Below are 15,561 nucleotides of genomic sequence, written 5' to 3'. Positions count from 1 at the left end.
GTGCACTGGCCTTCCCAAATTTCGAAAATTCAGTAGCAGGAGTATCTGTGTGTATTGAGATAATAGAGTGGGCAAAGTATTTGGAACCTGTATCTGGAAAATAAGCTTGAGAAAAGAAGTCTGTCTGTGATCAAAATAGGATCTCTTACCATTCCATTTTTTAGTGCATATCAGTGCTCAGTACTTTTGTATTTCAGCAATGAGGAGCAGAACCTTCAGTCATTAATGGTTTTGAATACTTCCGTCAGTAAACAGTTTCATTTGAGCAAAGGTGAAAATGGCAGTTTGTCATATTTTGTTTGCAGTTCAGAGTACTTCCATCATAAGTCAGAACCTACTCTTAAGCAATTGTGTCTGAATGTGGTTTTAAAGTCTATGAAGATTATTTTTTTTATGAATCCTGTGCTGCTTCTGTCCGAGATTCTTCCACTCTTCATCCGTACTCAGCAAAAAGTTCAAAATGTTGCACTTCTTTCAGTGCTCAAGTTCCATACTTATCCTGTGTTTGGTTTTCTGTAGTTATTGTGAATCAATTCATGTAAATGTTGAGATGATTATTTCAGCAAAGCTATGGTTGATTTCTTGTCTCTACTTGTATCCAACTGAACTAGTGTCGATGGACACGAGTCATGGCCTCATTGTTATGTTGTTGTGGTCTTCAATCTGAAGAATGATTTGCTGCAGCTCTCCATCCTACTCCATTCTGTCCAAGCCTCATCACCTCCAAATAACTGCTGCAACCCATATCCTTCCAAACCTGCTTACAGTAGTCCTCTCTTAGTCTCCTCCAAAAATTTTTATCCCCTACACTTTCCTCCAAAACTAAACTGTCAATACCTTCCCCCCCCCCCCCCCCCCCCTCCCCCCCGCCCACCCCCTGCGGGCCCGGGTGTTAGAATAGGCCCGAGGTATTCCTGCCTGTCGTAAGCGACAACTAAAAGGAGTCTCACACCTTTCAACTTTTATGTGATGGTCCCCTGTAGGCTTTGACCCCCATTTTTAAAAATTTTCACGAAGAGCAATCTGTAGCATACTTTCTCGTTGTGGCATTGCAGTCCTGCTCATCCTCCATCTCTTGAATGAGGACACCTTCCTGGGTGCGTTTTCCTCCCCCCCCCCCCCCCCCCCCCCCCCCCCCCACTATGCAGTGTTGTTTCCTGCGCCAACGAGGCCCATGCAATTCTGTGCACCTCATATCCAGCACGGTAGCCAGTCTGTTGTGGTGGGGCTGCCATGTACCCTGTTGATTGTAGCCTCCTGACAACACAGTGATTGCTCCGCTGATGCCTGTGCCCTTAACTCCCCACGTATGCAGGGAGTAGATGCTTGTCACCCTGGGGCATAGGGACTCCCGGCAATGGCCATCATGACAGGTGGCTGGGTGGCGTCCGTGGTTAGGGCCTCTGGTCGGAGTGGGTGGCATCAGGGCAGATGACACTGATGAAGCGTAGTACATCATCTCATGCTGGTGATCAAACACCAGCAGTCTCTAAGCCTTCCAAGTCTCAGTACAATGCAAGGAAGTATGCTAAATCGTGCCCCTCCCTGGCCGCACCATGGGAGGAACTCCAGGCTAAGGATGGCAGGAAACCTTATTCGCCCCGGTAGGTACGAGGGCTGATGGGGCTCCTTTGTCTCGATGAAGCCTCAGTTTTTTGTAGAGCATTTAGAGGACAAGTTTGAGGAGGCTTGTCCAAAATGTGGTCAGGGTCAGTCATGATAAAAACAGCATCCTCTGCCCAGTCACGGCCATTACTCGCTTGTGACAAGCTGGGGGATGTTTCTGTTACCATCACACCTCATAAGAGCTTAAATGTGGTCCAGGGTATTAAATTCCACAGGGACCTCCTTTTGCAGTCTGACAACGAGCTGTGCGCCAACTTAGTGACGAGAAGTTCATTTCATCCGGCGAGTCGGTCACGGTCCAAGGGATATTCAGGTTGCCATCGGTGCCTTCATCTTGGCCTTCGAGGGTGACACATTACCTGAGAAGGTCAAGGGGACTGTCTACCGCTGTGGTGTCAAGCCATATATCCCTCCCCCAATGCATTGCTTTAAGTGCTGGAAGTTTGGCATTTGTCTTCTCGCTGTACTTCAAACATCACATGTTGAGATTGTGGATGTCTATCCCACCCCAATACCCCATGTGCCCCGCCTCCCATCTGTGTCAACTGCAGAGACCATCATTCCCCTTGCTTACCAGACTGCAAGATTTTACAGCAAGAAAGGAAAATCCTTGAATACAAGATCCTGGACAGGCTGGCCTTCACTGAAGCCAAGAGGATATCTGAGCACCTATATCCTGCGGCTGTGACCTCATCTTATGCCGCCACTGTGAGAACATTTGTAGCCCCATCAGTTCTGCAATTTCCAGTCGGCTCTGAGAGTTGGAAGACTACAACTGCTCCCTTGATGGTGGGGGGGCACTTCCCTCCCTGTTGCTCTTGCACCACCTACCCAGTGAAGTCCTCCCAGCCAGGGAAACCCAAGAGCAGCGAGAGAAATCCAAAAAGAAGGTCCCCAAGACAAAGGGAATTGTGGTGGCACCCACACCACCGCTACCCTCCAAGCTCTGCGTCTGTGGATGAGGTGGAGATTCTGCTGTCCGCTGAGGACCTAGATCTCGCCGGACCCTCAGACAAAATGGATATAAACTATTCAGGCAAAAAGTCGGTGGCAGCAGGTGACCCTGAGGCGTGAACTGCCTCATTGAATCTTCCATGCCTTCCCAGCGTCATGATCATGTCATCTTCCAGTGGAATTGTGACAGTTTTTCCACCGCCTGGCTGAGCTATGGCAACTGTTAAGCTTCACACCTGCTATCTGCATTGCCCTCCAGGAAACCTGGTTCCCGGACCCCCTGCACCCCATGGCTATAAGGGATATTACAGTAACCATAGTGACTATAATCGAGTGTCAGGTGGAGTTCACGTTTATGTCCTAAACTCAGTCTGTAGTGAACATGTGCCCCTTCAAACCCCTCTTGAAGCTGTGGTGTCAGAATGACGACGCAGAAAATAACTGTCTGCAATGTACACACTACTGGCCATTAAAATTGCTACACCAAGAAGAAATGCACATGATAAATGGGTATTCATTGGACAAATATATTATACTAGAACAGACATGTGATTACATTTTTGCGCAATTTGGGTGCATAGTCTTGAGAAATCAGTACCCAGAACAACCACCTCTGGCCGTAATAACGGCCTTGATATGCCTGGGCATTGAATCAAACAGCTTGGATGGTGTGTACAGGTACAGCTGCCCATGCAGCTTCAACACGGTACCACAGTTCATAAAGAGTAGTGACTGGTGTATTGTGACGAGCCAGTTGCTCAGCCACAATTGACCAGACGTTTTCAATTGGTGAGAGATCTGGAGAATGTGCTGGCCAGGGCAGCAGTCGAACATTTTCTATATCCAGAAAGGCCCGTACAGGACCTGCAACATGCGGTCGTGCATTATCCTGCTGAAATGTAGGGTTTCACAGGGATCAAATGAAGAGTAGAGCCACGGGTTGTAACACATCTGAAATGTAATGTCCACTGTTCAAAGTGCCGTCAATGCGAACAAGAGGTAACTGAGATGTGTAACCAATGGCACCCCATACCATCACGCCGGGTGATACACCAGTATGGCGATGACGAATACACGCTTCCAATGTGCGTTCATCGCGATGTTGCCAAACACGGATGCGACCATCATAATGCTGTAAACAGAACCTGGATTCATCCAAAAAAAAATGTTTTGCGATTCGTGCACCCAGGTTCATCCTTGAGCACACCATCGCAGGCACTCCTATCTGTGATGCAGTGTCAAGTGTAATCGCAGCCATGGTCTCCGAGCTGATAGTCCATGCTGCTGCAAACATCGTTGAACTGTTCATGCAGATGGTTGTTGTCTTGCAAACGTCCCCATCTGTTGACTCAGGGATCGAGACGTGGCTGCACGTTCCGTTATAGCCATGCAGATAAGATGCCTGTCATCTGGACTGCTAGTGATAAGAGACTGTTGGGATCCAGCACGGCATTCCGTATTACCCTCCTGAACCCAGCGATTCCATATTCTGCTAACAGTCATTGGATCTCGAGCAGCAATGTCATGATCGATAAACCGCAATCGCGATAGGTTACAATTCGACCTTTATCAAAGTCTGAAACGTGACTGTACGCATTTCTCCTCCTTACACAAGGCATCACGACGACGTTTCACCAGGCAACACTGGTCAACTGCTGTTTGTGTATGAGAAATCGGCTGGAAAATTTCCTCATGTCAGCACATTGTAGGTGTCGCCACCGGTGCGCCAACCTTGTGGTAATGCTTTGAAAAGCTAATCATTTGCATATCACAGCATCTACTTCCTGTAGGTTAAATTTCGTGCCTGTAGCACGTCATCTTCGTGGTGTAGCAATTTTAATGGCCAGTAGTGTATCTTCCTCCAGATGGTGTAGTATCCCTGAATGTATTAGCTGCACTGATTGATCAACTCCCTAAACCTTTCATAGTTTTGGGAGACTTAAAAGCCCATAACCCCTTGTGGAGTGGCACTGTGCTTACTGGCCGAGGCAAAGATATCAAAACTTTACTGACTAAGTTTGAGCTCTGCCTGTTAAATACTGGGGCACCACACATTTCAGTGTGGTTTGAGGTAGTTACCTCGGCCATTGCTTTATCAATTTGCAGCCCAGGGCTTCTCCCATCTATACACTAGAGAGCACATGACAACCTGTGTGGTAGTGACCACTTCCCATCTTCCTGTTACTGCCCCGGCATCAAGCCCGCGGACGCCTTATCAAACGATGGAAGCAGGAGTGTTGGCAGAGATACATCTCGACAATTGGGTGCCATACATCACCTTCCCAAGTCTGGGCAAAGATCAAATTTGTTGTCGGGTACCAGACCCCAACAGGTGTTCACGGTGTTAACATGGCGTTTTATCTACCGATGCAAACACGATTGTTGAGCACTATGCTTGAGCCTCTGCATCAGAGAATTACCCCCACAGCCTTGCGCACTCTCGAACGGCGGCTGGAAGGAAAAGTCCTCACATTTACTACACGCCACAGTGAAACCTATGACACCCCATTTACAGAGTGGGAGCTCCTCAGTGCCCTTGCACATTGCCCCGATACGGCTCCTGGACCAGATCGGATCCACAGTCAGATGATTAAACATATCTCATCTGACTACGAGCAACATCTCCACATAATCTTCAACCGGATCTGGTGCAATGGCATTTTTCCATCGCAGTGGCGGAAGAGCACCATCACTCCGGTGCTCAAACCCGGTAAAAACCCACTAGATGTGGATAGCTATCGGCCCATCAGCCTCACCAACATTCTTTGTAAGCTGCTGGAATGTATGGTGTGTCGGCAGTTAGGTTGGGTCCTAGAGTCACATGCCCTACTTGCTCGATGTCAGGGAGGCTTCCAACAGGGTCGCTCTACTACTGATAATCTTGTGTCCCTAGAGTTTGCCATCCGAACAGCCTTTTCCAGACGCCAAAATTTGGTTGCTTTTTTTTAAATTTTATTTACGAAAAGCGTATGATATGACCTGGCGACATCATATCCTTCACATGTTATACGAGTGGGGTCTCAAAGGCCTGCTCCCGATTTGTTTCCAAAACTTCCTGTCGCTTCGTACTTTCTGTGTCCAAGTTGGTGCCTCCCATAGTTCCCCCCATGTCTCTGTTTTTAGTGGCCATTAATGGTCTAGCAGCAGCTGTAGGGCCGTCCGTCTCACCTCTGTGCTCCACCAGTACTGGTGTTGCTAAGTGGCGGTTACAGGGAGCAATCCACAAGGCGCAGTCATATGCTCTATCCCACAGTTTCCAGTTTTCGCCGCAAAGTTGTGTGTTGTGCACTTCTGTGGGCGTCATACTGTTCATCCAGAACCAGAACTTTACCTTAATGACAATCCACTCACTGTAGTGGAGACATATTGATTCGTAGGACTGGTTTTCTATGCTCGATGGACTTGGCTTCCTCACCTTCATCAGCTTAAGGGGAAGTGCTGGCAGCACCTCAGTACCCTCCGCTGCCCGAGCAAAACCAACTGGGGTCCAGATCGTTCTACACTGCTTCAGCTGTACAGAGCCCTTGTTCAATCCTGCCTTGACTATGGGAGTATGGTTTATGGTTCGGCGGCGCCCTCAGCGTTGCGTTTTCTCGACCCAGTGCACCACTGTGGCATTCGCCTAGCGATAGGAGCTTTAAGGACGAGTCCGGTGACCAGCGTCCTGGTAATGGCCGGAGACCCTCCATTGCAGGTTAGGCCTGCGCAACTGCTGACTAGTTATGTTGCGCACGTTGGTAGTTCTCCTGCGCATCTGAAACACGGTCTCCTTTTCCCACCCACGGCGGTTCATCACCCATATCCGCAGCCCAGGTCACGGCTTCCAATTGCAGTTCGTGTCCGATCCCTTCTTTCTGAAGTGGAGTCCTTGCCTTTACCACCTATACTTGAGGTCCATTCACGTACATGTCCATGGTGTACATGTAGGCCACAGCTTTGCCTGGACATTTCACATGGCCCTAAGGACTCAGTTAACCCTGCGGCTCTCTGCTGCCACTTCCTCTCGATTATTGTCAACTGCCGAGACCACGAAGTGGTTTACACCGATGGCTCGATGGCTGATGCTCACGTCGGCTTCGCGTATGTCCATGAAAGACATACTGAACAGCATTCCTTGCCTGATGGCTGCAGTGTTTTCACTGCCGAGCTGGTGTCTACATCTCTTGCTCTTCAGTACATGTGTTCATGCCCCGAGGAATCGTTCGTTGTGTGTACTGACTCCTTGAGCAGTCTACAAGCTATCGACAAGTGCTACCCTTGCCATCCTTTGGTGGGGTGTCCATCCAGGAGTCCATCTATGTCCTGGACCAGTCCCGTTGATCAGTGGTGTTTGTGTGGACCCCAGGGCAGGTGGGAATCCCAGGCATTGAACTTTCCAACAGGTTGGCCAAACAGGCTTCTTGAGATGGGCATCTCCAAAACTGACCTGTGTTCTGTCTTAAACTGCAGGGTTTTTTGGCTTTGGGAGATGGAATGGCATAACAGTACGCACAGCAAACTGCGTGCCATTAAGGAGACTACGAATGTGTGGAAGTCTTCCATGTGGGCCTCTTGCAGGGAATCAGTTGTCCTCTGCCGGATCCGCATTGGCCACGCTTGCCTCAGTGTCAGTGCGGTGCCCGGTTGACAGTGGCCCATATTCTGGTGCACTGTCCCACTTTGACTGCTCAGCGATGAAATCGTGGGGTACCGGCCTCATTGCTGCTCATTTTATCTGACAACACCTTGTTGGGTGATTTAGTTTTACGTTTTATTCGTGAGGGTTGGTTTTATCATTTGATCTCAGTTTTAGCACATGTCCTTTGTCCCTCTGTGTCCTCCACCCTAGTTCTTTTAGGGTGGAGATTTTAATGTGCTGCAGAGTGGCTGGCTTTTCCTTTTTATTTTCGTGGTCGGCCAGCCACTGTAATCTTCTTTCTTGTTTCAATCTCTTCTGTTTCTAGCGTCTCTGTTTTCTTGTCCTCTTTTGTTCCTTTTAGTGTCCCTTGCCTTTCCTTCATTCTTGTGGTTTTTCCTTTCTTTATGTTTTGTGTTATATGTCTCGTCTGTTTTATTGTAATACTTGTGGCATTGTTTTATTAGGAACAAGGGACCGATGACCTTGTAGTTTGGTCCTCCCCCCCAAGCGACCAACCTTGGACTATAACTGCAGTGTGGTTTCGGCAGAAGTTGTAAATAATCTTAAGCTCTTTGTATTTTAACGATGCTACCTCCAGATTTTCAAAATGTGTTCCACTTGGCATGGTCAAATACTATAAAAATAGGTTTGCTACTGCTTAACGCGCCTTCTAAGACAAGACAATGTGTTAATATTGCCTCACGTGCTCCAACGTTTCTCCAGATTCGAAACTGATCTTCACTAAAGGCAGCTTCTACCAATTTCTCCAGTCTTCTGTAAATCATTTGTGTTAGTATTTTGCAGCCATGACTTATAAACTGATAGTTTGGAAATATCTTACATGTAAGCACCTGCTTTATTTGGTATTGGAATTATTAGATTCTTTTTTAAGTTTGTAGGTATTCTGCGTGTCTCTTACATCTTGCACCCTAGGTGTAATAGTTTCGTCATGGCTTGCTCTCCCTAGAATATCAGAAATTCTGACGGAATGTGTACTCCAGGGGCCTTCTTTTGGCTTAGATCTTTCAATGCTCTGTCATATTAGTCTCGCAGTATTGTATCTTCCATCTCACCTGCATGTATGTTCTCTTCCCTTTCTATAATATTTCCCTTGTATAGCCCCTGTGTACTCACTCCACCTTTCCCTTCTTTGCTTAGTGCTGGTTTTCCATATGAGTTCAAAAGCCTTCTTTAATTTTCCTTTAGTTGGTATCAGTCTTTTACCCAGTAAAATAACCTTACATTTGTACTGTAGCTGTTTTGCACTTTTTGTCAATCTCAATTTTTAGACATGTCTATTCCCTATGTGACCCTTTGCTGTCTTCACTATTTCTTTCAAAGCAGCTGATTCAGCTTCCACTGTATCCCTTTCCCCGGTTTCAGTCAATCACTGCGTAATGCTCCCTCTTAAACTCTCAACATCATATGGTTCTTCCACCTTATTCGCGTCAGTCTCTTTAATTTCTTACCATCTTGTAATTTCTTCAATTATAATCTACAGTTCATAACCAATATATTGTGGTTATTCCACGTGTCTTACAGGGACATTAAATCATTTTGATCTATCCTTAATTCCATCCTTTGTCATTTTGTAGATTTCAGATGGAGTGCTGTTCAAAGTTTTAACTATCTGCTGCTCCTGCTACAAGATAGTTGAAATTGCAATACTTGGAATTTTTCTGGTGCCGCTCCTCGATTCTGTATATTTTTATGCAAATGCATATGGCTGCAGCTCCTTTCGCTTTTAAGTAAAAAATGCACCTTCCTCACATTTCAAGTTTGCTTCGATGTTGATTTTCTGTTGCAGGCTCTACATTGTACACGCTCTGAGATACTGTTCAGGAAACTTGATGTTGTCCATTCCTTGGGTTAAATAATGTTAGTCATTTGTATGTGAGGCATTCATGTATGTATATGCTTATGGTCGGTTGCTGTATGTGAATGGGTTAACACTTTAGCATGTGTGTTCATTTGATATATGAATTATGCTGTTCAAAAACCGCCATTATATAATCTCTCTTCCCAGTTAACTACATCAAGTACTTCATAGCAGTATTAATTATTAAAATATATTTGAAATATTGTGATCTTAAGTAGTTCAAGAAATTGCCGCATTACTGAATTAATCAAATGATTATATAGATGCTAGCATGTTTTTCATAAATATCAAAGTAATAGTTTTCTGTGAACATCATGATGGGATCCTGTCTTTGCCATGACTGTCTGCTTTTACATTTTTTAAACACTGTAGCAGTCTTGCAAGCAATTGGAGTACTAAGTTAGCTACTTAGCAGCATGTAACACCCCCCCCCCCTTTTTTTTTCACCCAATTGTGTGTCATGGTGTGAATTCTGTCATGTGACATTGCAAACACCATCTGTCACTTGTTGAGTTTGGTTGGAGATGGGATCATGAGGTCACAGTGTTTGTATGTATGTTGATGATGCCCCCGATGTTCTTTACGGGACTGAGGTCAGGTGACCAGGAGAACCTACCAGCACCATTCAGACAAGAGTTATGTGGTGTTATATAGGCTTTTGAATGGACAGGTCATCTGTGGTGTGCTACAGACAAAGAAATGCACATGGTTGGGTAATGACAGACATTTCAGGGCCTCACTTCAACCCATGTGAAAATCTCCAACATGTGAATATCTATGGGTCATGTGTTCACAGTACCACGTTCATAAACAGAATACAGTGCTGTTGTGATTTTTTTTTATGCCCTTGTACCGTGCCATTGCTGTGCACCATACTTCATGTCCAAGAAACCTTTTTCCATGCTCGGAGTCCATTGGTGGTTCTGCATCTGTGTTAATCTTGGTGCTCTGTGATGTGCAGTAAGGAGAGTTGCATTTGACAGACAAAAAGTGGTGGTGGAAAGTTAATCCAGTGCAACACTGACATGTCAGTTTTCTGAGTTATGTGGAGAACACAAGGGAGAGAAACTGCTACTTGAAATATTATGCAAAAATGATCCTATATGGACTCAAGACTTGTTTAAAGGTGACATGAAAGCTCTTATGCTAATAAAATACATTTTGTTAGCCATAGATGCGTTACATAACACTTAACAGAGAAAGTTTTGTTGGTTGTCACTATAACTGAGTGATCAATTCATCTGATGTTAACCCTCACAAATATATATGGGATGGCTCTGGCTTCTGAAAATATACTACTACTATTAAAACAAACACCATCTGCCCAGCCACAGTGTGGTAGTAGTAGTAGTAGTAGTAGTAGTAGTAGTAGTGCTGTATAATGGAAGGACAAAAATTGTTAAAAGCTGGTTATTTAGTTTCATAACAGTTGCAACTCACACTGAAGTTTTCTTATGACAGGTAAAACATTGTGATAGTGGAGAATCCAGTAAGTGTGTGAAAACTGGATGTTAGTCTGCAACACCCATCCATGGTAATGAACTATCAAACACATTACGGTAAAATCAAGTTTTAATTGTAGTGTAATTGAAACATCCTGCTGCATTTCTTGGTAGAATGACAGTTTGTGCAAATGTGAACAACAGAGCAAATGTGTGGCCATAATGTGGAGGCTTCATGGTGATAATTGACTCTACTAATTAGGGTTTGTAGAGAAAAATATCTGTTGTGACCAGCAGAATGCAATGTTTTCTGATGAATCAGTATCCTTCACAGTGAATTATGTTTTGGTATGAGTAGGCCACATGGTGTCTATTTCCAAATTTATCCCTAAGTCATCTCACAGTGTCTGTGTGAATGTGGTAGCTTGGGTCTGTATGTGTATGTGTGGACTTGGAATGGTTCACAGGATAGTTGGCCAACTTGATGCTGCCCAGTAGACTCAATCAGTGTGACAACTACCTCGTGAAATATTAATCTGTCTCTAGTAGGATCAGTGCTCAATATATGTCAGGTATGGTGCTGGAATTGGTTGCAGAACAAAATGAGATTTCCCATGTTGACTGACCTCTTTCTGCACCAGACCTATGACCAATTGAAAGATTATGGGTGCAGGTGAAGTGGACTGTGTAAGAAAATTTGCCCAACCCTTTGCCAGGAAGGGTTGGAGTCTAGCTGCCTGGGAGGAGGTGGCAAAAATGAGAGATTTATTACTCACCTGGCAGAGTCCCTTGCAGGCTGCAGGTGGTCATTGACATGGAAGGCTTTGGATGGAATATCAAGTGCTAAAGATACTACACGCTCTCCCCTTTTGAGTGTTAAAAAAAATTTTCAGGAATTGACAACAGCTTGCTCAGTTAATTTAATTTTCTCTATAGAATAAACAAATTTATTCAGTAAAACAAAAAATAATTACAGGAAGTTTGATTTGATCTGAATCTTGCCATTGTGCAGAGGCTTGTACTTTCTTTTCCATATCTCACCCCTAGGAATGACATGGAGCAAACTTTCTTGTGTTTTTAGAAGGTACGTGCTAAGTGTCAATAAGGTCAGTACCTCAATCACAAGTGTCCTTTACTTTGATGAGCAATTATGTACGTTCTGTAATGTGATGGACTTCTGTGTAAAATGGTAGGCACTTAAAACATTAAACTACTGTCATGTGTAAGAGATGTGACCAAAAAGTAATGGGAATTTGTGTTTTTCATAAAGAATCTTTATTTATTCATCATCATCCACTCTGTAGGGGACTGATGACCTTAGCTGTTTAGTCCTCCCTTAAACATCCCAACAACCACCACCACTCTATCCCCGTCAAAGTAATTCCCCTAAGATATAATACACTTGTGCCAGCACTTTTTCCAATCTTGGAAGTACTTTTGGAACTTCATTTTCATTATGGTGTTCAGCTGCTTCAGCGATTCTGTTTTTATCTTGTCTATGGTGGCAAAACAACAGCCTTTGTGGTTCTCTTCAGCTTCGAGAATTGAAAGAAGTCGCAGTGGGTCATGTCTGGCAATTACGATGGCTGACACAACATAATGGATTAATTTTTAGCCTAAAACTCGTGAACAAGCGTTGAGATGTAAGCATGAGCGTTATCGTGATGCAATTTCCGTGAGTGGTTTTGCCACAGTTCTGGCTGTTTTTCTTCCCAAAAACAGCACACAACTTCCAGTTAGTATTCATTATTGACCATACAATGATAAAGTAGGAACTCATGATGCACTATCCCATTCAAATGATAGAAAACGGTGAGAAAAACCTTCACATGTGATCAAAGTTGTAGAATTTTTTCAGTCTTGAATGTTCAGGCAGTTTCCATTGGCACACTTGGCCATTGGTTTCGGCTTCATACCATATACCCTTGTTTATCACCTGTTATAACCTTCTTTAGAGGCTCTGAATTGTTGTTTACTTCATTCAGCAATTCCTGGAATGTCTATGCGATGTTTTTGGTTGAAATTGAACAATTTTGGAACAAGCTTTGCTGTTACACATTTCCTGCCCAAAACATAAAAAAATACATGATATGAGCCAGAGGATATGCCAGCATCGTCAGAAATCTCTGTGATGGTGGTTCAGTGATTTTCCAGAACCATTTTCTTCACTACTTCCACAGTGCCGTCAGCAATTGATGTGCTAGGGCACCCAGGGCAGTCGTCACCTTAAATGTCCCATTGGCCCTCTTTGAAACGTTTATACCATTTGTGAACCCCTGTCTTAATCATGGTAGATTTGCCAAAAGCCACAGTCCACATTTTGAATGTGTTGCTGCACTTTATTCCATCTTTTACGGAAGTAAAAGTTTGCTGAGCTGAGCACTCAGTATCATGTATAACATTTTTGACTGTCAACAATAAACTACATATTTGAAACAGCTGAAAATGCAAACATATGTCACGAACATGTGTACCAACAAGATAAAAAACATTGAAAACCTGATGTGTAAAGTCCGCAAAATTAAAAAATTCCCATTACTTTTTGATCACTCCTCGTTCATGTATGAGACAGATGCTTATTGTTCTGGTTGGGATGGCTGCTCTTACTGTTCTGCATCACCCAAAGTTGACAGTAACCTTTGTCATCAACATATTGCCATTGCAACTGACCCATGGGACAGTGGTATTCCCTCTGTACATGATACACACCCTTGATGTAATGGCACTTGAAAATTGCAAATGCCTTTACAACCTCGAAGATGAAGTGTCCCATGTGTCAGGCATCTACACTCTGACTGCAGCCGAGGTGCTGATATAAACTTCGCGTATACAGTGCTAGATGGTCATGCTAGTAGCAAGTAGAAGGCCCGACAATGTACTGATCACGACATGCCAAACTGTTCCAATCCTTAGGGTAACAAGAGTGCTCTCACAGCAACACAGCAGATAAATTTAATCACTCACTAACAGCAGGTGCCAGCTCTGGCAGTGGAGGGTATGTAAAGCATGTTGGCAGGACACTGAAAACAGTGCAGTCATTGTCATAATATGTAAACAGAGCTATTGATAACTTGACGTGCATAATCATTGGCTTTTGGGCCAAAAGTGGAAGCATTTCTGAAACTGCTAAATTGGTCAACGGTTTGCATGCCACATTGGTTAAAGAAAGGCACTATCCAAAAATGGGTGCCAAGACAACTTGTGCACCACGGGACATACAAACACGGGTATCCAGCTGCAAACATGTGTACAGACGAATAGATCTGCAACTGTTGACCAACTGACCACCCAGGTGAACAAAGGGACTATCAGCAGTGTGTCCTCAATGACTGTTCAGCAAATGTTACTGGGTATGGTCCTACACAGCAAGTGCCTGGTTCACGCACCCATGCTGACTGCTGTTCATCGGTGATGAAGGCTAATTCTCACTCCAATGCAATGACTGGAGTCTGCTGAGTGGCTACAGGTGGCCTTTTCAGATGACTCACATTTTATGCCCCATTGAAAAGATGGCCAAAAACAAGGAGGGACTATTATGTATGATTTGGGGAATGTTTTTGTGGCATTCTGTGGATGATTTTGCCATTCTGGGAGGCACAATGAATCAACACAAGTATGCATCTATCTTTGTGGACCATATTCATCCCAACATGCAGTTTGTTTCTCCTTGGCACATTGGCATCTACAAGGAGGACAATGCAATGTGTCACACAGCTTGCAGTGTACATGTGTGGTTTGAAGAGTGCTAGGATGAGTTTACCATGCTCCCCTCGCCACCGAATGCCCTGTATTTAAACCCAATTGAGAATTCGTGGGACCACATCAGTTAGGCTGGTTGCACCATGGATCCTCAACTGAGAAACAAAGTGCAGCTGGCCGTGATACTTGGGTTGGCATGGTTCCACGTCAGTGACGCTGCCTTCGAGTACCTCATTGACACTCTTCCTGCATGTCTTGCAGCGGTCTGTGCTGCGAACGGTGGTTATTCAGGTGTTTGACAGGTAGTCACATTAATGTGACTGGGCAGTGTTCATTCAACATTGTAAAAGAGTTTGGATATTTTCATAAGCATCTGTTTGCTCTGGAAATAATGCTGTGTGATATTCAGGAAAATATTGCAGTCACGGTTTACTTGGAATATTATCTGAGCATACATGCTCCCTCAGAATTTACATTTATTGGAATATCCATTTATAAGCCATAGATAACTTAAATTCTGTATTTTGACAATATATTCATTCTTTACAACTTGCGTTAGCCACTATTACAAACAAATACAGTATTAGGCGAAGAGTGTGTACCAGTCCCCATATGAAAACTGATAGTAGAAGAAAATGTTATCCAGGATTTGCACAATAGTTGCATTTTAGAATCATCTGGAAGTTCTGGCTTAAAAACTGAACTACGTACCTGAACTTCAAATTGTGATTCATGAGTCTCTAAATCACACAGGCATCAACTGTGTTCTTTCAAGTGAACATATTTTTTTCTACAAAACTTGTTCCTTCTGAGAAGAAAATATTGCTGTGCACAACCTAACTAAATAGAATATGTGGTGTCACCGCCAGACACCACACTTGCTAGGTGGTAGCCTTTAAATCGGCCGCGGTCCGTTAGTATACGCCGGACCCGCGTGTCGCCACTGTCAGTGATTGCAGACCGAGCGCCGCCACACGGCAGGTCTAGAGACTTCCTTGCACTCGCCCCAGTTGTACAGCCGACTTTGCTAGCGATGGTTCACTGACAAATTACGCGCTCATTTGCCGAGACGATAGTTAGCATAGCCTTCAGCTACGTCATTTGCTACGACCTAGCAAGGCGCCATTATCATATGCTATTTATCTTGTGATGCATGTACCTTCAGACCGATGTTCACCAATTGTGGATTAAAGTTAAGTATTCCAGAAGCTACGTACTATTTTTGCTACTATAAGACCTTGAACTGTTCCAGACCTCATGCCAGCCTGCGTGAGCTTAAACGCGTGCCTTTCGGCTACCCGTCATTGTGGATTGGCTGTCTTGCCAGTCCACAACAGAATATT

General features: G+C 44.4%; 1 protein-coding gene across 1 annotated transcript in view; it reads left to right on the top strand.

Moving 5' to 3' along the window:
* Positions 1-15,561, top strand: part of LOC124555339 (ADP-ribosylation factor 2) — a 41,690-nt gene that overhangs the window by 24,751 nt on the left and 1,378 nt on the right. The window lies entirely within an intron of this gene.

The sequence above is a fragment of the Schistocerca americana genome, chromosome X (assembly GCF_021461395.2).
Source record: "Schistocerca americana isolate TAMUIC-IGC-003095 chromosome X, iqSchAmer2.1, whole genome shotgun sequence".
NCBI lineage: Eukaryota > Metazoa > Arthropoda > Insecta > Orthoptera > Acrididae > Schistocerca > Schistocerca americana.
The sequence above is the reverse complement of the archived record's forward strand: the minus strand, read 5'-3'. Positions and strand labels throughout refer to the sequence as shown.